This window comes from Ailuropoda melanoleuca, chromosome 10 (assembly GCF_002007445.2).
Source record: "Ailuropoda melanoleuca isolate Jingjing chromosome 10, ASM200744v2, whole genome shotgun sequence".
Taxonomy (NCBI): domain Eukaryota; kingdom Metazoa; phylum Chordata; class Mammalia; order Carnivora; family Ursidae; genus Ailuropoda; species Ailuropoda melanoleuca.
Window position 1 is genome coordinate 74813243 of NC_048227.1, and position 24746 is coordinate 74837988.

General features: G+C 36.3%; 1 protein-coding gene and 1 non-coding gene across 2 annotated transcripts in view; one reads left to right on the plus strand and one right to left on the minus strand.

Moving 5' to 3' along the window:
- The window catches only part of THEMIS (thymocyte selection associated), a 175899-nt gene that overhangs the window by 56703 nt on the left and 94450 nt on the right, over positions 1-24746 (minus strand). The gene's annotated exons all lie outside the window — the stretch shown is intronic.
- LOC117804299 lies at positions 8263-8365 on the plus strand. Its single transcript, XR_004628640.1, has one exon. It is a non-coding gene; the product is annotated as a U6 spliceosomal RNA (small nuclear RNA).

Sequence of the window (24746 nt, forward strand, 5' to 3'; positions counted from 1 at the left end):
TACATCTGTCTCATTATTTCAAAATGCATAGTACAGATATTTTTAGATTATATAATCATTCTGCTATTAATAGACATCTATATTGCTTCCATATGTTCATTATTTGAAACAATGCAACAATGATTATTCTTATGAATGCACACATGGGGAGATTTTCTAAGACAGCTAATGATAAGTGGAGTTGCTAGGTCAAAAAAGTATTCATAAGGGGGGCGCCTGGGTGGCGCAGTCCTTAAGCGGCTGCCTTCCGCTCAGGGCATGATCCCAGCATTCTGGGATCGAGCCTCACATCAGGCTTCTCCACTAGGAGCCTGCTTCTTCCTCTCCCACTCCCCCTGTGTTCCCTCTCTCACTGGTTGTCTTTCTCTGTCAAATAAATAACTAAAAATCTTTAAAAAAAAAAGTATGCATAAGGAGTAGAAGAGAAGCTATTTCCTCATCAATCTGATTAACTTTTTATCTTTCTTTTTTTTATTTTGCTCTTGATGAATTAAAACAGCTTATTTTTAAATTTGAATAATTTTTATTTTTACTGGGATTAAGAACTGCTTTATGTATTGGTCATTTTTATTTCTGTAAATTTTCTATTCCTATAATTTGCCCATTTTTCAAAGAGAGTGTATTCATCTGTTCATGGAGGATTTTTAAGGAAGAGTCCTTATATCTGAGCTAATAAAGTAATTTATTAAAAATTTAATTGGTTAAAGATTAAGTTCTTGGGGTCATTTTTGGGGGGGAAAATGGGGCTGTGATGGCTCATTTCTGTAGAGCCAGAATCGCTCAAATGCCTTCCATTCCATAGATTATACTCTTCTTTTAATAAGTATTTTTGCCAATAGATTCTAATTCCTATGGCTTTTTTCTGGAAACAACAGTAGTATCTTTGAATTCTAATGTGGTTGTGATGTTTCTACTCCCAGAGAAGTCTAAAAGTGTAAACAGTTTTGATGAATGATTTAGAGGTACAATCTTTTTGCTTGGGTGGTTCACTAAAAGGGGAGGAAAACTCAGTCTTCAAGGAAATCTTATTCTATAAGAAGTAAAATGTGTTTATTAGACTCCTCTTGACTCTGCCAGTCATGATCTACTTAACAGACAAATGAAGTTATACTAAATCAAATTGGTAATACTGGATAAGTTCCAGAATTCAAAGTCTGCCTTCGTATAAAGATATGCAGATTCAAACGATACACCTAAAGCCTTGAAGTTACTTGTAGCATGATTTTGAGGACAGAAAAATAATTAAGAAGCTAGAGGTAATTCCAAGATTCTGCTGATAAGAGAATAAAACTTTGGCCTAAAATGCACTTCCTTGGGGAACAAGGCAAAGAATATAGCTTGTTATAAATTAGGTCTCACATAATTAAGCTAATGTGGAAGCCTCAAGACTTAGAATGTTTCTGTCAAGGATCACTGTTTCTGATTATCACACATACTCCGGATATATTTCAGCATGACTAGTATGCCAACTTGTATGCTAGAAATTTCCAAAAGAGGAATTTACATTTTTAGAATGTGTTTGAGCCTCTTTATCCCATTTTCCACCATTAAAAAGAAAACAGTTAAAATTACTCAGATATTTTAAAAATTCTTTATGTACTATAAAAAAATTACCTGCTTTCTCCTGATTGATAAGCAGCTACAAATTTAAACTTCCACTAAAGGATTTTAAAAGATTTTTTAATGACAACAAGAAGATTATGGATAGTTCCATCGCACACATGACATCTGGTATCTTCTTCCTTGCCAAGATCTATAAATGGCTTACATTGTCACTTAACTTTGTAAAAGGCAAACTTTTTTTGAAGTTAAACACCCTAAAGAATAATAATCAACATAGCAACAACTGTAGAAGCCTCTAATATTAGTGGCTATGTAATTATATGACAGAATAAAAGGCTTAAGATTAGCTCAAATTCAAAGTAAGAATACTATAATAGCCAACTTATTGATTTTATTCTATAAAATCTTACATGTTTATACACAGTTAGTGGCTTGTACACATGTGTTGGCTATCTACTGCTGCATAACAAATCATCTCAAAATGCAGTGGTTTAAAACGGCATTTTATTATTTCCACTGTTCTGTGAATCAAGTAGGCCCAGTTCCCTATGATATTATCTGGGTCAGCAATGTCCAAGGTGGCTCACTACATGCAGAGGACTTCAGTAGAGAAAGCTAGGCTCCGCTGGGAAGCTGTGATGACTGGACACCCCAGTGGTCTCTCCACCAAGATAGCATTAAGTTCCTGGTATGACTTCCCCAATGGTCTACATGATAAACAGTCACCTCTGTCTCCCAGGGCCTTTCCTTCATAAGCTCTTTAGATAAGACTCCTGTGAAGCTTACCAAAACCTCACTCTTCTTTGGTTTAAACCGACCAATTTAGTCGTAGCCTGGGAACCCCAAAGCACTCCACCCTGGGACCCTAATTAAGCCATGTGCCCCTGGTTCTCCCAGTTCTCTTTGCAGCACCTTGCCTTGACCTCCCCGTGTGGTCTCTCCAGGCTTGCCATGTATTTTTTCCAAGACTTCTCTATTTCAATTCTCTTGTGGTCTTTTGTTGAACCTCAGCTCACCGTCTGACACCCTAATGTCTAACTTAACAACTGTTTATCTAATAAAAATCATGACAGGGGCCATCTTTGGAGAATAACTACCACAATTAGTCCTCCAGCCAAAGATGATGCACATCTTTTCCACTTCCAACATACACTTACCAGACTCCCTAAATCCTCAAAGTTTCATCCCATTTCAATCTCAGGATTACACTTTAAGTCCAGGATCACATGATGTAAATCAGGTTCTGGTGTAGTTGAGTTTACTTGTGGGGGACCACCTCTTGATCAGAAGACAATGAAGTAAAGAAACAAGCTATGTGGCCCCCACATACCCAACATACAATGGGGAGACAGGATCAGGAGAACCACAATAGATGTTTCCACTCAAAAAGAGGAGAAATGGGGACAACATGGAGTCACTGGTCTGAAAAATTACTGAGATCTAGCAAAGCACAGTTGCCATTTCACTTTACTCAGAAGGCAGGGGGTATGTTGCTTAGTACCCGAATACGTTCTCTGGGTGGTTCTTCTTGGCTGCTGGCCCCATGCTCTGGACACTACCCTCTCAGTCATTTTCTTTTCTTAAGAAATACCTTATGGGTGCCTGGGTGGTATAGTCAGTTAATGTCTGCCTTTGGCTTAGGTCATGATCTCAGGGTCCTGGGATTGAGTCCCACATAAGGCTCTCTGCTCAGTGGGGAGCCTACCTCTCCCTCTAACTTTCCCTCTGTGCTCGCTCTCTTTCCCTCTCTCTCTCTCTCTCAAATAAATAAATAAAATCTTAAAAAAAGAAAAGAAAAATAGCTCATGTTTGCAGCTGAATAGTGTTCTCAGCCTGTTTCTGGCCAGGAAGAAGTTTGGGGCTCAAATTATTTCATGCCCCTTTGCAGTGAATGTGTCCCAACCATGGCAAAAAATGATCTGCTCTCTCTTATTACAGATGAGTTTTTCCTTTTTAGATTTTATATAAATAGAATCATTTACTGTTTACTCTCTGACTTCTCTGGCTCAGCTTCATGCTTTTGAGATTGATTCATGCCTTTGTATTCCTTTTCATTGCTGAGTAATATTCCATTATATGGCTATACAACAGTATGTTTATCTATTCATCTGTGAAAGAATATTAGGTTGTTTCTTGCTTGGAGTTACAATAAATAAAGAATATATAAATATTCCTGTACATGTCTTTGTGCAGATATATACTTTCATTCCTCCCTAGTAAGTTCCTTCAAGTGGAAGGGCAAAGTCTTACAAAACATTTTAATATTTTTACCTCTAAATCTTTTCTTGAAAACACACAACAAAAGCAATCATGCTTCAGAGATTCTCCCTTGTTATCACTGAATAGGCAATAAATTTTTATACCTTAAATATTCTGTTCAGACCAGGTTATTTTACTTAGTCCTTGTTACTTTCTGCCCACTTGCCCAGAATAAGGCAAAACATTAGAAAAATAAAGTTGATTTTATTTACTTTGATATAGCAAAAATATTTTCAAATAAATTTCAAAATCAAAACAAAATATCTCTAATATCTAGATCACACTTTAGAAACAAAACTTCAGTGTCCTGAGCATTATTAATGTTAATCATTTAGGACCCTCTCACAGCCATTGTCATTTTTTTAAAAGATTTTATTTATTTATTTGAGAGAGAGAGAGAGAGTGCATGAGCAGGGGGAGGGGCAGAGGCAGAAGCAGACTCCCCCCTGAGCAGGGAGTATGACAAGGGGCTCCATCCCAGGACCCTAAGATCATGACCTGAGCTGAAGACAGACGCTTAACCAACTATCACCCAGATGCCCCCATCGGGATTCTTTAAAAGCATAAATCATATCATGCCACATCTCTGCTCTCCCCTTTTGATGGCTTCTTATTTCAGTCCTAGAAAAAAATCAGAGTCTTTTCAGTGGCCTAGAATAACTTTCATGGTCTGCCCATCTTGAGTAACAGCTGTTTATTGTTCCTTTTGTTTTGTTATACAGACATATTCCAATTAATTGATGGATGATTTGATAAACTGAGTATGATTGGCATGTAGCCTAGAAATAAGTCCTAGAGTTACTTAGCTTTGCAATGAAACTGGATAAATTCTGTATGTAATCCAAATGGTTTCCCCTGGGAGATTTTTTAAGTGCCATGAAAATGTGTTCTCTTGTTCATCCCCAGAGAAAGACTTATTAAGCATCTTTTGAGGATAGTCACACATTCATACAAAACATGGTATCTGAAGTACAGACTATCCCAGGTCTAGCAAAGGAGATAAGCTGTATGCATCAACATTAATATTAGTAAAGTAACAAAAGAAAAAAAGGAAATCCTAAGGAATTCCAAGGAAACTGTAGTCGAGATAGCTTGATCACTTACCAAACCGGAAAATGCTCCTGAGCGAAGTTAGAATATCTAGAGACGTAGTTCTGCTCTATCTCAGAGGAAGACAGTGCAGAAGTAGGGCGACATGAATTTTATAAGTTCAAACAAAAAGTTGGTAGTGATGCCTATATACAATATATTGGCATAGCACAATCTTTGTGTACCTGGTTAGCACAAAGAACTACAGATTTAATGCAGATCCAACTAGGCAAATGGTATGCAACACCTGTCTCTCCCAACAATGTGTCAGCAACACCAATCTGTATGAAAAGAAAAATGTTCTTGCTTCTAAGTTTATGCTACTAATGTACCTAATCACAATGTCTTTCAACTAGAGGAAGTGGCTGCATTTCAGATCATGAAATTTGCATACACAATTGAGCTTTTAGGTGAGGTCACATTAATTCCTTTTTGATAGGGATTTTTTTAAATATGTGTTATTTCTTTGGATTTTGTCTTTACCTTATGATGAAAAGTGCTATTGCTATGCTTTGTCAATGATGGAAACAAGAAACATGGATATAAAGCAAGGAGAAATAGTATAGGAAAGTTGCTAGAGACAAGCATACACCACCCTTCTGGGAGGCATCATGCGACCATAAGGAGTGCCTGCGCTCTGCTGACTACACTGACTTCAATCTAGGACCTTGGGGCAAGTCTCTTCAGCTATGAAATGGTGACAATGATACCTGTATCACAAGGTCATGTTACAGGAGCTAAGTGAGATGAAATGCACAAAGCCACTGTGTACTATTATCATTGTTCCTAGGAAAGCATGACTTAAAAAATGTGTATATATCTATCAATAACCCAATGTTAGAAAATTCTGAGAATCATCATTTCGGATTGTGTTTCTAGCTTTCTCCAAATGCTTCTCATTTTGAACTATTCCCTGAAAAGCCTATGTTGCCAATCAAATCTGAATTACTGCTTACCTCTACAGACCACTCTCTTGAGACTGATTACCTTTTAACTATGATTTGAGATTTAGTTTTCATAATAGGAAATACAGTTTTGCAGAGTGGCCTGGCAGGACTTTATAGAACAGCTTCAGTCAGGCTGACATGTGCTTTTATTAACCATATTTCCTGTAGCTGCACAGACAATGAGAAATCCACTTCTGTGAGCAGAACCAATTATAACAGAACAGGTACACTTTCTCTCCGGCCTGGTCATGATGTCAAATGTTTGATTAGAAAGATCTTGTGCTTTTAGCAAAATGGGGGTGAATTTCTTTCCATTTGCAAGAACATGTTGTGTCTGCCTTTCATTTCATAGTCTCTTAGTATCTTAATTCTGGTCTCTCAGTGTCAAATAGAGTCGCAAATGCAACGCCCTTGAGATGGGGGAAACAATATTGTTATATGTGTTTCAAAACAGATTGAGCTAGCTTCAGGCCGAATAAGCAGCACCAGTTTACAGAATCAGGCGCACTGTGTGATCTAAGAGAAAACAGGGAACAAGGTACACATGGAGACTATGTCCCAGTGGAGGCAACATGGGGATGGACCTGGGAACCCTGGAAAGGAATTTCAATAAGAGTATCAAATACAGGGAAACATTAGGATGAAACAGATAAAAAGGTGAACGGAAATATTGCCTTGTGCGTATACAATACGGTGATACGACCACAACAAATCAGGTTTTAGAACTGCAGGACTGAAATAGGGAAGGGTAATTCTAAAAAGAGGCAGTTCCTGGGAAAATCCTCTCATGGAAGTTTAAAAAAAAGAGAGAGAGAGAGAGAATGGGAACCAAGTACTCACTAAATGTACGATTATAAAGACAAAGCAGGGCCCATGAAATCAAGCATTTCAGACAAAGGCCTCTCTTCAGCTGCCAAAAAGAGAAACTTATCAGCAATGTCAAGGATGACCACCATCCCCCCAAAATACCATAAGCTCATTTTTGGACATCCTATTTCTTCTCTTAAGGATTCTTCAGCTATAGCAAAGTAACATATTGATACTTCAAGGATCACAAATGAAGATTTTTCAGTTGCTTTTAACTCTTTATTGACCAGTGTACAGATACAGAATCATAGATTGGTATAATATTTAAGCTAAAAAAAATAATATCGATCATTTACTCTAACTTTTTATAGCCAAGAATGAAGAATGCTAAGATCATCCCATATCACATGGTGAACTAGTAACACAGCCAGGATAAGAATCACATTCTCCTGATTTCCAGACAGTAATTTTTTCCACTACAGCTATCTAAAATTAAATTTTCAATATTTTCAAAAGAGAATTGCACCTATAAGGTCCAAGAGAAGAAACTTCTGTTAATAAGAGAATCTAGGTAGGAATAGGCTAAATTTAAAAGGTCAGCAGCAGGGTTATAAAATGAAAATTCTTTATTGAAAGTAGGAGAAAAATGCAACCCAGAAAGAAATACCTTTTGCTTTGCACTCTAATACATATCTCCCACTGACCATTTTTTGTTACCCCCATCATTACTCTGTTGGCCCAGGGCGGCATCACGTATACCAATGTCCCCCTACTTGGTTTCCTTGTTTCTGTCCTTGCTCCCCTATTAATAGCAGAACAGAAGTCAGAATGAGTCCTTTAAAATATTATTGTCATTCCCCGACCCAATCCTCTAATTGCTTCTTGTCTCAAAAAAGTTAAGCCAAAATTATTACAATGACCTACAAAGACCTATACAATTTGCCTCCCCCATTTTGTCTCTGAACTCGTCCCCTTTTGTCTCCTTCTTCACTATATTCCAGCCATCCTGGCCGTCCAGCTGATAATTTTGAATACATTAGGCACCCCCTGCCTCAGGGTTTTTTTCTTCTTTCTTCTGCCAGGAACACCTACCGTACCCTCTGTCTGCAGAGCTCATCTTATCCATTCAAGTCTTTGGACAAGTGTCCTGTTCCCAGTAAGACGCACCATGACCACCCTATTTACAATTATTCTATTAGCCTTGCACTCTTAATCCTACTTATCTTGCTCTATTCTTTTATCATAGCACTTATCATGCACTGCCACTCTATATTATTTACTCCCACTAGAATGTAACATTACATAGAGTATCAAGCCATTTACCAAGATGTTTTGTTATTGATGTATGCAACATCTAAAACAGTACCTAAAATATAATAATCAGGAAATATCTGTTGAACAACAGACTTGAGTACAAGCAGATGATCCCCACATTAAAAACCATAATCTCTGGTTTTACACAAATGAAAATACTAAGTTCTACACTGGGAGAGTACCACACAACTGAGTGTCACTGACTCTGAAGGAAGAGGTCTAATATGAAGAAATGGCAATTTGAAGAAATGTCAGAAGTACATTAGAGATAGTTATAAAGACAGTGCTCACTTCAGCAGCACATATACTAAAATTGGAACGATACAGATGTGAGCATGGCCCCCCACAAGGATGACATGCAAATTTGTGAAGTGTTCCATATTTTTTTAAAATTGTTATAAAGATATATAGGACTTTAATCACGAGATTTAACTAAAGGGAATATCAAACCATTTGCCAAGATGGTAAAATAAAAATTCATATTCTCCTAAATTTATATTTAAGTTTAATAAAATTCCAATCAAAATCCCCCCAAGATGTTTTTACAGAAATTAATGAAGTGGCTTAAAAGTTCATTTGAAAGAACAAGGAGCTGAGAACCTAAATAATTAGAGACAAGAAGAAAAAATGTATACCAATATTATAACATATTAGAAAATACTATTTGTGAGCTACTGATTTAAAAAAGGCCAGGTAAATCAAAAAAATAGAATAAAAAAAATGAGAAACTGCCTTCAGAACAGATGGGTAAAGAATAGTTTAGTAAATATATGGAACTGGGAAAATGGTTTAGCCATCTGTTTAAAAAAAGTTTTTTTCATACAATACATAATATACAAAATAAATTCCTCATGGATTAAGGAGTTAAATATGAAAATAAACACAGATTTAGAATAATCATAAGTGGGTCTCATTATAAGACAAGACAAGCTCTCCAAGCTTAAGATTACATAACTAAATTACGAGATGAGCATTTTTAATGCATTAATAATAATAATAATGTTGTTGTTATTAAAAAGCAAACAACCAATATAAGGTGATCCTAGAAGGAAAGGCACTAATTCTGTGAGATGAAATCCTGGAGAGGGTTAAGAGTCAAGGATTAATCATTATTAGGGTTTAGAACTTTCACTCTCTGTTCCTACCTATTATCACCAGATCTCCAGCAAAATAAACATCAAGTAAGAGTGAAAAGCAATCATAAAGAGGATGGCAGGAAACTTTTGGAGGTGATGGACAGTTTTATGGCATAGACTGTGTTGATGGTTTCATGGGTGTATACTTATTATTAAACTCACCAAGTTTTATACATCAATTGTGTATAGCTTTTTGTATGTCAAAAAAGTAAAATGAAATAATAAAATCCAGAAAAGGAAGAATGAAGAGTAAGAGAACAAAGGAGACCAAAGGAGCATATATAAATCTCCCACATAAATTTTGGAAAATAAAGGAAGAGGGCACTGGAATGCCAAAAATTATATGAATTTGAGGGCTTATCTGATTTTATTTGGACATTAAAAAAACTGACATCCAAAAGAATGTCTGGAAATAACTGCATTGCACATACGCACACTTACATACACATATACAGAGATATGCACACATGAGTGTACAAACACATATACTTACATACACAACTTTTGAGCAAATTGGACTTGATAGGGTATAAGAACCAATTTCATTCTTGTTCGTTTATATCCCTTCAAGTTTCTGCAAACTGGAGGTTGTTCTAACTCTCCATAAAATCTTAAGGCAATCCCATAGCTTTTAAGGAACAAGTAGTTTATACAAATCCACATTTGTGGCTTAGCCACTTAGATCCAGTCCAGTTTAGTATAAAAACCAAAGCTCAAAGAGCTTCTCTAATTTAAAGCATCTTCCTGTAGTAGCTTAATCTCCCATGAGGATTCCAAATCTACAAATAGAGGAGAAAATGTGGTTGACTTAATTATTAGCTCTTTCCATCCCCTTCCTCTACTCACTAATTTCTTTTTTCCTTCTCCAGCGTAGGGTCTAAGGAGAAAAGAGAATAAGAGAAAGGTCTTGGGTTGCTCCTACTTCTGTAATTTGGGCATGGCAAATGTTAAAAACTGACCCCATCCATTCCTGGGATACTTTAGCAGATTACTTAGAAACCATCCCAATTGGTAATCACACTGTTAAGATCTTTGACCAAGGCTAGCCACTTACAACTATCACCCTCAGGTCCTGGACTTCAGAAAAAATATCTATTGTTTAAGGTCCCTCCCCTCTCTCCAGTTCCCATCTTGTCTTCAGAGAACCCACTTGCTCTACCATTGATGCAAGCAGAGTTTACTCTCAGTACCACTTACCCCAGAAGGGAGAAATCTTCAGTTATAGCCTCTTACCTTTAGACTTTGTAGATATGGGTCAAATGTCAGTTATTTTCCTCAAATTCCCACAGCCCAGTGACAAGACCCTCAAAGGGATCACTTGAAGATCCCATCACATAACTTGAGAAAGAAAAACTCAACTTTCTTTACCCATAATGCTGGGGATAAAATCTCCACAGGGTATGATTAACTCTCTGCAAAACAAATCTTTCCTCAACTTGCTAGCTTCTTAACTTTTCCTTTTCTTGACTTGCAGTGAGGAAAAATGCCCTAGCACCTATAGAACATTTGCTCCTGGCTTCCAAGATGCAAGACTGGCTAATGCTATTGGTACCGACTGTATGACCTTCACCTTTCAAGTCCTGCATAGACAGTCTAGCAACTCACTTTAAAATGTGGAGGTTCATGGGCTCACCTTCAGTTCTGAGGTTTGGGGCCTCTGGAATAATTTCAGGGCAAAGAGTCAAATGTAACAATCTGTTAGACTACACACATGTATACATATGCATGTATGTCCATATATCATTTTATCACTATAGATACAAATACAGAATCATACATGTATGCGTTCCTGAGTCTATGTTAGTGAATAATGGAAATATAATATTTATAGAAAATATATTCATGTGATAAGATTACTGGTGATTTTTTTCTTTTGTTTTTCTCTATTTCCTAAAATAACATGCCTTACTCTTAAAACCATTTAAAAAGAATATATACAAACACATAGTAATGGATCCTATTTTTAAAATGTAATCTTGATTTGAAAATATAAGATCACTGAAAAAGAATGAATAACCCAGAAACAGATTTATATATAAAGAAATATTTTATATGCTAAAGAAAACATCCAAAAATTGGGAATAATTATTTAACAAATGGCATTGAGATATTTTTGAATTACCTTCATAATAAAAGCCAGATGGGAGCTCCACAGTGTATAATACATATTATAATATATACACACACATGCACACATATATGCACATATAAAAACACATACTTATGTATGTATGCATATATGTATATATATTAAGTATATACATGAAATCAAATTCTAAAAAATTTAGAACTAGGGGTGCCTGGATGGTTCAGTTGGTTACGCATCCGACTCTTGATTTCAGCTCAGGCCATGATCTCACAATCATGAGATCAAGCCTCACATCTGGTTCCATGCTCCATGCAGAGTCTGCTTAAGATTGTCTGTCTCCCTCTGCCCCTCCCCCCACTCACATGCACTAAATAAATAAATAAATAAAATCTTTAAAAAATATTAGACCTAAATAGAATTGAGAGACATGTACTGGATCAATGTAAAATCAATAAAAGTAAGTATAAAAGCAATAAAATAAGTACAAATGAAAGGGTTAACAGGTTTGGCTTCATAAAAATTTTATACTTCCACCTAGAAGTATTAAGAACCAGTAGTCTGAAAATACCCCAAAATGTGACAGGTTTGAGGACTCTTTTTAATATATGGACACAAAGGAGTTTACTTAGAAAAAAATACTTTCTTCCCTCTTCCCTTCTTTCTTTCCTTCCTCCCTCTCAGAACTATTTACTGAGTGCCTGTTCTGAACAAGGAGCTTTAATAAAACACCAAGGAAGCAAGTACACATAAATAAATATATAGAAATTTATTTATTTATTTATTTATTTATTTATTTATTTATATTTACATATATATTCCTAGGCCTAAAGAAGCACAGTATCTAATGAATATGACAGATAAGTAAGAGAGTTGTTCTAACATTTTATGGTAAACACTATATAACAGTTTGTAAGGCCTGATATGGAAACCCAAATTAAGAGTACCAAACATAGACTTGTGAATTAGTGGATGGAAGGTGGAGTGCCAAGGAAATTTCCTTAGAACAGGTAACAACAGAAGGTAACTTAGATGAAGGATAAAGGATAGTTTAGAATTCTAGCTCTAACACTTACTGATAGGTCTCTTTCCACGGGCAATTATTCTCTGTGCCTCAGTCTCCTTGTCTATAAATTGGGAATGATAATAACATTTATATGGACACTGAAAGGATTTAATGAGAATTATTTAGTCATTTAGAATTTAGTAAGTCCCCAATAAATGGTTGTTAAAAAGAAATAAAAATTACAAAATTCCATTTGGAAAGATTGGGAACTTAGAGAATACAGTCTTTGCAAACTGCAAATTCACTATGGTGAAGTAAAAATGTGAGGTACGGTATGGAGAGAAGTAAGGCTTGAGAAACAAATAAGGGACAGATGATAAAAAATTTAAAGAAAAGTCACAAAGAAATTTTAGCTAGAGAATCACACAGTAAGATTTTTCTTTTATAATGTTAACTACATCAGTGATGTGGATAATAAATTTGAATATAATATGACCAAACATAAAAAGACTACTTAGGAGATGGTCTCAATAATCCAGAAGAGAATTGATGAAGACCTGAAGAAGGGGGGTATATATTTTAAAATGTTAAAGAAGTAGAATCCATAGGATTTAATGCCTGATAACATGGGAAGAGGAAAAAATAGGAAGGACTATTCTAGATGTCTGCTTTGGGCTACTCAGTAGATACTGGCAGCCTTCATAAAGATAAGAAACACAGATGGAAGACTAATATGAATAATTTTTTAAGGTGATATAGCCGTCCTTTAATTGTTCACTACTATCTGGTTTCCCTCTACTTTGAGGGATAAGGGAAAGTTACACTCACCCCAAAATAGACATACACTGTAATTTTCTATAATTAAAAGATTTTGTCCCTTATATTTTGGATTTCCTCATAGAAGTACATTTTTTTTCCTCATGAGCTACACACTCTCCAGCTTCATCTCATCCTCTCACAGAACTTCATTTACCATTTATATTTGCTGACACTTGAATCACCAGATTCAGCCTGGAATTCTTTCCTCAACTATAAACCATCGTTAACTTCATACTAGGCATCTCAGCTCAGAATCTCACAGACTTTTTAAACTGAGCATACTTTAAACTAAACTCTTATCTTGCCCCTGCAAAACCACCCTTCTATCTGTGTTTTGAGCTCCTTATTTGAGTTTCACCACCATCCATGACGATGCTTATGTCAGAAATCTGGATATTTTCCTTATTTTGTGCCTTTCTTATTCCCTACACTTTGTCAACCACATGTCATACAAACACCATCTCCTAAAAACCTCTTGAATATTTGTCTTCCAGTCACAGAGGCAGTCATTTCTCTCTCTCTGATATTGGTACTTTGGCTCTCTAACTGTTCTCTCTGCTTTTATTTGAATTGTTTATCTGCTCGATAGTTAGATTTTCCAAAATGGAAATTTTAATAGAATTTATTTAAGTATAATAGATTTTTTCACCATTGTAAGTGTACAGTTCAATGAATTTAATAAATTTAAAGGGTTGGGCAACCATCCAGGGGTAGAACTTTTTCCTCATCCAGAAAGTTTCTTCACACCTGTTTGTAGTTCATCTCTGTTGCTACCCACCACTTTAGGCTACCACTTATCTGTTTTCTGTCTCTATAAACTTGACTTTTCTACATGTTTTGTATCTAAAATAGAAATTTTATTATTATCTCCCTACTGGGAACTCTAAAATACCCTCCATTTTTTCTCTATCCTCTGTAGAAAGTACAAATTCCTTAAAAAATAGACCAGTTTAAGGAAGGACTATTCTTTTTTTTTTTTTTAATATGGAATACAACTGGTTTTGTTGGTCTTCATTCTCTTCTGTGCTAGAATAATAAAATGCAGCATTTCTTTTAGGAGGGTGAGGTGAAAATGGGAAATAGCTTGTTTCAGGTGTTAATGTTTTAGCTGTGGGCTTAATGGGGCACTAGGGTCTGTTGTCAAAAACGGAGTGGAAATACAGGGGGGAAAATACCCCAAAACAAAAAAAGTACCTCTTGGCAAAATAAAAAGAAAGGAAGAAATGACTAAAAAGATGAAGGGATGATGGGTGGAGTCCCCAAGAACATAGTCAGCAATCTTTAGGAAATTAGCCAAAGAGAGATGGGTCCATAGTCATGCAATCACCTGATGGCTGAACCAGGCAAAGGTAACATGAAGACTGAGCCCTGAACACTGGGAGAGCACAGTGTTGCAGAGAACCTAGGAAGCTGATATTGAGGGAGTTGTATTCCTCATCAGGAACAGAATAATTAAGAAGTGAACCAAACTACTTATGAACCTGAGCTAAGAAACTTGGTAATGACATGCTTTTCCAGATCTGGCACTACTTGCTGTTCCACCCTCATAATATTGCTGAACACTACAGCCATTATAAACCTCTCCAGGATCCTGATAGAGTTATGTCTACACACTATCACCAACACCTGACGCTCCTTCTGGCTGGATCACAGTAAACACCGCTGTACATCTAACTAATTTTACTTGTCTAAACTCACTTACTTCAACCTGGACATCTGAATATTCTTTTCTGAGCTCAATCCTAATTTTTGATAGATCATAATAAATTGTCCCCCAAATCCGTTCACTCTCCAACTAATAGCATTCTTCTCTCCAGTTTTCATACTGAAATTATCTTCCTGTGTCTAATCCATTAGACAGAAAGTCTCCTGAATTTAGATACTGTGCTTCATTCTCTTAATGTGTCTCCAGTGCTTATCACAGCAAATGGCACACAATTAAGGCTTTACATCTATGGCGCTAAAATAAGTGTAAACAACTGTAATAATAATCATTATCTTAACATTTTAAAATAATTATAGGTATAAATAATTTAAGAGCATTTTACATAAAATATACAATTAGAGTAATATCTAAAGAAATGCAAACAATAGATTTTAAATCTTTCTCCTCAATATTTATTGCAATTATATAGTTCTAGTTTTCCTCTATGTAGCAGTAATATACTCCAAATTTTTCTCGGCTTATTAAGGATGTGTCCATTATTCTGAGCTCTTTAACATATTGATCCTTATTAGTCCTCTTTTCTTTAATAGGGTCCTATCTGCCTTGATGAAGAAAAGGCTTGACAGTCTTTCTCGACCTTGTGCTATCACCTACTTCGTGTGGAATTCCAAAATTACTGGTCCTAGTCCTTGTTTGAGGTCCAGCTCCTTAAGTTTATTTCAGTGAAACTTGAATTGTTACTAAAAAGTTTTCTGCTGATTCCAGGAATGAACTGAGGCCTTCCCTAAAATTCTAACATCTCTTACACAGTTTTTTGCCATCACTGGAGCAGTTAAAAAAAAAAAAATCCTAAGCATGATAAACCTACATTTACAAGAATAACATCAGAAGGAAGTGTCTATCTTCACCTGATCACTTCTCTCACCTCTGATAACTCCAACAGACCAGACACAATGTCATAGGCTACCATCTCTCAAAGACTGAACTTTCTTTAGAAGATGACATCTAAGCACATTAAAGTAGATTTTAAAGGAAAAATATGAGCCCATTTCCAGTTGCTTTTCTTAATGAATCCATTTATGTGACTAATTCTGAGAGCCGTTTTATAGGTATAAAATAAAGAATTTGTGAGTAGGGATGTGGACTTAAAAAGTGAGCCTGGATAGAGATGATACTAAGTAAGGATTAAGCTCTAAAGCACTCAGATACTTACAGTTAAGGGAGACCACAAGAGGGAAAGCCAGTCAAAAATCCAGGAGGAAATTCAACCACTACAGTACAAGAAAACCAGAAGGGCATGATGTTCCAGAAAACAAAGAATGGATTTCAAAAAGGAGGGAGTGTTCAACTATGCCACTTACTGCTTCATATTCAAATAATACGAGGACTTTGGATACTAACCCTTTATTTGATATATCATTTGCAAAATCTTCTCCTGTCCAGGAGGTTGCCTTTTAATTTTGTTGATTGTTTCCTTCACTGTGCAGAAACTTTTTATTTTGATGTGGTCCCAATAGTTTATTTTTGCTTCTATTTCCCTTGCCTCAGGAGACATTCTAGAAAAACGTTGCTATAGCCGATGTCAGAGGCATTACTGTCTGGCTCTCTTCTAGGATTTTTATGGTTTTAGGTCTCACTTTCAGGTATTTAATCCATATTAAGTTTATTTTTGTATATGCTGTAAGAAAGTGGTCAAGTTTCATTCTTCTGCACATGGCTGACCAGTTTCCCCAACACCATTTGTTGAAGAGACTGTCTTTTTCTTATTGTCTATTCATTTCTCTTTTGTTGAAGATTAGTTGACCATATAATTGTGGGTTTATTTCCAGGATTTCTATTCTGTTCTATTAATCTATGTGTCTACTTTTGTGCCAGTACCAAACTGTTTTGATTACTAAAGCTTCATAATATAAGTCTGGAATTGTGATACCTCCAGTTTTGCTTGTCTTTTTCAAGATCGCTCTGGTTATTTGGGGTCATTTGTGGTTCCATACAAATTTTAGAACTGTTTGTTATAGTTCTGTGAAAGATGCTGTTGGTATTTTGACAGGGATTGCATTAAATGTGTAGATTGCTTTGAGTAGTATAGACATTTTAACAATATTTGTTCTTCCCACCCATGAACATAGAATGTCTTCCCATTTCTTTGTGTTGTCTTCAATTACTTTCCTAAGTGTTTTAAAGTTTTCAGAGTACAGGTCTTTCACTTCTTTGGTTAGGTTTATTCCTAGGTATCTAATTGCTTTTTTTTTTTTTTTTACAAATGTGAATGAGACTGATTCCTTGATTTCTGCTGCTTTGATATTAGTGTATAGAAATGTAACAGATTTCTGCATATTGATTTTGCATCCTGCAACTTTACTGAATTTGTTTATCAGTTCTAGTAGTTTTGTGGTGGAGTCTTTCAGGGTTTCTATACACAGTATGATGTCATCTGCAAATAATGAAAGTTTTACTTCTTCTTTACCAATTCGGTTGCCTTTTATTTCTTTTTATTGTCTGATTGCTGTGGCTAGGCTTCCAGTAGTTTGTTGAACAAAAGGAGTGAGAGTGGACATCCTTGTTTGTTCCTGTCCTTAGGGGAACAGCACTAAGGTTTTCCCCATTGAGTATGATGTTAGCTATGGATTTTTCATATAATTTTTCATATCAGTTTCAATTTCAATCATTTTTCATGGCCCTTATTATGTTGAGGTATGTTCCCTCTAAAAGAACTTACACAACTCAACACCCCCCAAAATAAACCGATTAAAAATGGCAGAAGACATGAACATTTTTCCAAAGAAGACATACAGATGGCCAACAGACATATGAAAAGATGCTCAACATCACTTATCATCAGGGAAATGCAAATCAAAACTACAATGAGATATCTCACACCTGTCAGAATGGCTACAATAAAAAACACAAGAAACAATAAAGTGCTGGTGAGGATGTGGAGGAAAAGGAACCCTCGTGCACTGTTGGTAGAAATGCAAACTGGTGCAGCCACTGTGGAAAACAGTGTGGATGTTCCCCAAAAAGTTAAAAATGGAACTACCCTGTGATCCAATAACCACACTACTCGGTGTTTACCCAAAAAATACAAAAATACTAAATCAAAAGGACACACGCATCCCAATGTTTACTGCAGCACTATTTACAATCGCCAAACTATGAAAGCAGCCCAAGTATTCATTGATAGATAAATGGATAAAGAAGGTGTGGCATATATATATAATTATCACTCAGCCATAAAAAAGAATGAAATCTTGCCATTCGCAATGGCATGGATGGAGCTAGACAGTATTATGCTAAGCGAAATAAACCAGTCAGAGAAAGACAAATACCATATGATTTCACTCATACATGGAATTTAAGAAACAAATCAAATAAAAGAAAAAAGAGAGAGAGAAACCAAGAAACAGACTCTAAACAATAGGAAACACACTGATGGTTACCAGAGGGGAAGTAGGTGGGGGAATGGATGAAACAGGTGATAGGGATTCAGGAATGCACTCATCGTGATGAGCCCTGGGTGATGTATGGAAGTTGAATCACCATATTGTACACCTGAAACTAATATTGCACTGTATGTTAACTATACTGAAATTGAAAAAAAAATAATATGAGGACTAAGGATTGATAACAAAATTTGCCAACAAGGACAGATTACATAACTTTCAGCCTCATTCATCTTATCTGCAAAATAGGGATAATAACAGCACCCATTTCATGAAGCTGTGTGAAAGATTAAAAAGATAATAATACATGTAAGCACCTAGCATAATGCCAGGAACAGAGGAAGAGTTCAGTAATGGGCGAGTAGTTTTTTAATTACGGAACACTGAGCAGCTAGAATCATAGACCTTATGGTATTTTATTGAACACAGGATGCCTGTCAACCCTGTGAGAGCAAATTTGGCTTGAGAAGAGTCTAGTGCAAATGGAAAAATACAGAAATGATTACCGCTCAGGGGAGAAGCTAGAACCAAAGACAATGAAGAGAAAAATATCCTGGGTAGGGCAATTCCCATCCTTAGATTACACAATTCATATGACCTTGTGTTTTATCCTATTTCACAACTATAAGCATGTACTTTTTAAACATTAGTTGAGGTTTGGAAAGGATTTGGAAACAACAAATTTCCATTAAGGACAAATGGCATATAAAGTTTAGTGATCTAAATAAGCTTAACATCACAAGTTAAAACTACGTTCTTATCTCTTACATTAGGAGAATGGATATTTCCTGCTTTTATATATTGTTTTACTCCACAATTTTACAATCAGCCCTTTACAATTCTTGGCATAAATATTATTATACAGTTCTTGTGGTCTGTGATATTTATATTTATATATATATATTTGCTCCATTTGGCTAATTTTGTAGTAAATGGCCCTATGATCCTACAGGATTTCCTCTAATGTTTTTCTCTCCTCACCAGATTTTAAATTAGCTATGTGATTGGTCCATGGTAAATATCTTAAATGATGGCATATCTTACAAAATAGCTAAAAGCAACTTGTTCTATTAGAAGTATATATTGATAATTAAGTACTAGGTAGAGGTTTTCCAAGACATCATGATCATATTGAAGTTAGATTCTGGATGAAGTATGACAAAAAAAATTTTAGTGCCGTAATTGGCTGGCTGAGAGTTTGTCCTTAAATAATGCATTAGTATGAATCATTTCTTTCTCTTTGAATTTTTAGAGTTTTTATGGACCCTCTACTCTCTTAAATTCTATGTTCATTTTTACTTACTACTCTCCTCTAGTATTGAGGTAAATCTTTTTCTTCTTGAGTTTTCTGCTTTTCAAATTTTAAAAAAATACTGATTTTAGGAGGCCTATCCTTATGCATTGTTTCATAGTGCTCTTGCGCTCATTTTCTATCTTAACATTTCCCCAGGAAATTTGGTTTGGGAAGCAAAACATAAATGTTTTCATTTACATAGGTCTGGAAACACCACCAAAAGATTAAAAGTAATGGTTCACTTACAAGAAACTGTGAGTTGTAGCAAAACTTATTTGCTCAAATATATAGCTTATGTCTTATCAATTAATTTCTAGGTAAGGTTTTTATTCTAAAATAAATTCAGAACTGATATAGTAATGGAAAACTCAGATAAATCAGTTTTTGAAACTGCAAAGCCAGCTGGAACTAACCTCCTCTAGATTTCTCCACCTACTCTTTAGATTTTTTGAAAATTTAAAAAGCAACACTGAAGGTAGTGAGCTCAAAGAACAGTATTTAAATATCTAGTGGGCCCACACTCAACTCAATGAATCAATGAATCCCTATAGGGACTATAGGAAGCTGGCAATTCAAATTCCCTTACTTTATACATACTGTGCACTGAGTATTTCAAATTACTGATTCTTCAGTGATAGCTGCTCATTTCTAAACAGGGATTTGCATGTTACAAATGTTTTAAAAAAAATGAAAACTATCCTCATCTTCGTAAAAACCAGAAATCTAATGTGAAATGATTTACTATAAATTTCATTCAATCATTCTGTCAATCCCCTGGGATAATAAACAAATTTTTAAATGACTTCTTTTTGCAGCTAAAAAATAATAACCATTAACACTGAAAATGTGATGATCGCATATTTGGTGGTATATTTTAGTTCTTGACTCCACAGATGGGAAAGGGAGAGAAGGAGCAGTATTCACTAATGTTTTTCATCAGTCTTTCCTCACTCCCCTGCTGAGAACGTTGTCAGTTGAAAACTCAAAGAGGGCCAAAATTTTGGTTAATTCAAGTATTTCGGAGTAGGAGTACACTTCAGCCTCTGAGGAAGAAAACAATGTTCTTTGGACATAAACTCTCTAGAAAAAATGAGTATTTTATTATTAGTTGAATAACATTCATTTTTTGGTTGACATTTCCTGAAAATCAAGCCATGTCTCCTTAATGCCTGATTTTAACCCTTTTTTTTTTCATTTGAAAGTCATTTAAAGCAGGTTTTTGGCTATCCTGCTAGAAGTATTAATATAGTACATGTTATTCCAGAGGAAACCTTTAAAAGTTCTGTTTACTCTCTCACTTCCAGAAGCACAAAAAGAGCTTGCAACTACTCTACATTTCCCATTGGGTACAGAGTTCTGCCTGCACGGTTTCAACTGGAACTTGAGTTTGGCTGATTTTCAACTCAGCACTTCCTTTATTCATCCTTTCCCTTCTCCTCCCACCTTTTTTACTTGCTCTTACTATAGTTGGCTGTTTACAGGCTCATGCCTTTAAATTAGGCTTCAGATCTTGGGCAACTCAGAACCCATGGTGTCTTAATCTGTATGTGTCTTAACCTTGAGGACAGTTCAAATACCTGCTGAAAATATGCTAAATTTGTCAACTTTTTAAAGGAAGATCATAAGTTCCCTCTTTCTTATTTCTCAGATTTAAAATCCCAATTTTTTAAGTGTGCCCTTGTTCTACCATCTTTGCCTTTGGTCTCTGAAGACTGCTAAAACATAACTTTCCCCTATTTACAGGGAAACAGACTTACAGCTTCTACGTTAGACTGAGAATGCATCGCGAGTAGATAGGTATCAATCTTCAGAGGTGCAGAGTTGGTTACAAATTCAAACACTCTTAATGTCTTTATACTACAGCAAGTTAACAAAAACAAAAGCAGAGGATATAATACTATTCTCTAACGATCTAGATTTACCCTAGGAGCATGATTTCTTTAACACTTTTCAGCCGCTAACTGTCACACTGGGTCAGAAGTGAGCCTTAGCACCCAGCAGTAGCTGGTAAAGAGTTCTCTCTGCACCTCCCAGAAACTACTGCTTCCCTCTGCCTTTTTCAGCTCTCACTCTAATTCTGGTACCGGGTTTGTTTTCTGCTCAAATCACACTACCTTGCCATTACTGCCTCCCTTGCTCTTTGCCTTAATGTCTCCTATGGGTGTTCTCGTCCGACAGAAACCTAGAAATTCCAGCAGCAAAGTGGACACTTGGGCATTAAATGGCCAAACAGAGTTAGTGAAATGCAAGATTTCTGGTCCCAGGCGCAGTCTCCGAAGGAGGGGAATATCTCATCTTTCAACCAAAGGTTTGTTTTTCTATCTGGTTATAGGCCCTTTCATCGGAATACAGAAGTTACATTTCTCCTATGTGGCACTCAGAAGTCATAGCCATATATATCCACGACAGGCAAAAACCCCAGTGAGTACATGTTCTTTCAAACTATCTGAAACTACTTCTGACATAGGAACTAACCCTCAGGAAAGGAGAGTCTGCCCCACAACATTCCCATTTAGTAAACAATGTTAAGCCCAGCCATTTATTAATCATTTTATAACACTGTTCTCATCTGATTAAGAAACAGAATGCAAAGATCTTAAAGATACTATGTCTACATTGTCATAAGCCCAGAAAGAATGTTGAGGGGTCACTGTACATTCTCATCCCTTTGTTCAGACCCCAACCTTTATTCCCCCTAATGGCTATCACGTTTTCAAAACAACAATAAAGTCCTCCCATGTAAAACTTCCAAGGCCTCGAGATGTGCTGTCATCTCTGATGATATCTACTCCCCCACACACCCCTCGCCTGCCCCTGTTCATATCCATATTATAATTCTCAAAGTGCTACTATCATCGATCCTTCCTTATTCTAGGCATTGCTCAAGCTAGAGAGCAGCTGCAATTCTACCCTGGAAAACAGTTCTATTTATCCTAGTTTCTATAACCTGTCCTCATATATTCTCAATTTCTAAACTTCTTAGATGAACCTGTAGGGTTCATCACTGGTGGTGGATACCTGTACTCTCAGGTAGCACATGCATCCATCCTGTTGTTTCACAGAGCAAGAAATGATCTAGGAAGGGGCGCCTGGGTAGCACAGTCGTTAAGCGTCTGCTTTCGGCTCAGGGCGTGATCCCTGCGTTCTGGGATGGAGCCCCACATCAGGCTCCTCCGCTAAGAGCCTGCTTCTTCCTCTCCCACTCCCCCTGCTTGTGTTCCGTCTCTCGCTGGCTGTCTCTCTCTGTCAAGTAAATAAATAAAATCTTTAAAAAAAAAAAAAAAGAAATGATCTAGGAAAAGTAATGACCCACTGGGAAGGCATAAGTAAACTTACATAATGAGGAATCTGATACTCTACATATAGAATAAGGTATTTTAAGGAGTTAAGTGGGTTTGAATATGTAAACTCTGAACAGCCCTTACAAATTGTTCTCTGAATTTAAAGCAATATTCCATATGCAAGTCAAAATCTTAGAGGCTTGTTTTCAATGGCAGCTTCCTGCCTGTGGAGTATAAAAAGTGTTCTAACCAATCACTTCTAAAAGCATACATAGATAGAAAAGCTTTAATGTAGGTATCAGAAGAAACATAAAAGAGATATATGAAAGGATGACACTGTGATGATAAGAAATAGCTGGTTGCAAGACTTGTCGAGTAGATTATGCAGAAACTGACAGAGCTTCTGTTTATATTCCAAAAATGATCCACTAAGCAGATTTCTATCTTCATGGTAAGAAAAAGTGTTGAAAATGAGGTCAGTAGGTCTGAGAACAGGGAAATTATAGCATTCTCTGCCATTTTAAAGTGATTTCAGAGAAAATATAGTTCTTTATCTACCACACTAGCATTAATGAAACTAATTATAAACAAAGAATTATAGACCCTTCTCAACCGACTGATAAACTTTCAACTGAGTGCAAGTGTCCTGATAACATCACTGACCTAGGGTTTCCCAGCTGCTGCTTTCGTCTTTTAGGGGACAAGAAATCTATTCCCACATATTACACCAAAATTGTCCTCCCTTTGACTCTCAGCCAATGTTGTAACAGACAGTAAGAATGCACTCTTAGCCATGCTCAGCACAGAATCTGCTTGAGATTCTATCTCCCCCTCTGCCCCTCCCACTTGTGCGCTCTCTAGCTCTCTTTCTCTGAAATACATAAGTCTTAAAAAAATGAAAGAAGAAGAAGTGACACTCAGAAATAGACTAAAGAATCCATGTGGGGTCTGACCAGTGAACAAGCAGTTAGGAATTATTAAGTTGATCTGGAATCCTACACATATGAATTTAGTCAAAGATTGCATTAGTTTTATTTTAGTAACTGTAAGATCCAAGAAAATATATATATTGGTCTCTATCCTTCGTTCTTGACATAGAGTTCCTAAATCCCTTGGAATTTCCTGGGTGATAGCAATATTTTTTTGTTCTAATGAGGTGACTCTAGTTGGGCTTCTGGATGGGAGCTGGTCATCAGAAAAACCACCCCATAATTTGAAGGTTGTAATTTTCAGCACCACCCCCCCGCACTGTCCACTCCAGAATTCTCGAAAGAGGGGAGAGGGACTGGAAATGAAGTTAATAATTGATCATCCCTATGTGAGGAAGCCTCCATAAGAATCCCAAAAGTATGAGATTTGGAGAGCTTCCAGGTTAGCAAACATATCCATATGGGTGGTGTATCCCAAATGTACAGGACAGAAGCTCCTGTATTCAGGACCCTACCAGACCATGCCCTGCATATCTCTTCCTCGGACTATTCATCCTCTAATAAACTATCATATCCTTTAATAAACTAGTAAACCCAATCTCTGAGTTCTCTGAGCCATGCTAGGGAATTCACTGAACCTGAGGAGGGGCTTGTGGGAACCTCCAATTTGTAGCCTTCTCAGACAGAAGTTGTAGGTAACCTAAGGACCTACCACTTGCAATTAGCATCTGAAGTTGGCGGGGGGCAGTCTTGAGGGACTGAGCCCTTAACACGTGGAATCTGATGTTAACTCCAGGTAAGTAGTGTCAGAATTGAGTTAAGTTGTAGGACACCCACTTGGTGTCAACAAACTGCTTGGTGTCAGAAACCTTACATACCTGGTATCAGAAGTATTGTGAGTGTGGCAGTTGTGTGAGTAAAGGAGAAACTCAAGAGGGGGTCTGGGAGTTTCTCCTAGTCAGTAACCTAGCGTAACTGGTTTTGTGAGTTTCTCTCCTAATAAAACACTTGGATCATTTTCATATGACATTCTATGAAATGGCATTTTTAAAACTTTTAACCTATTTTTTCAATGCTTTCTTAGTAGTTTAGGATTTTCAAATCCTT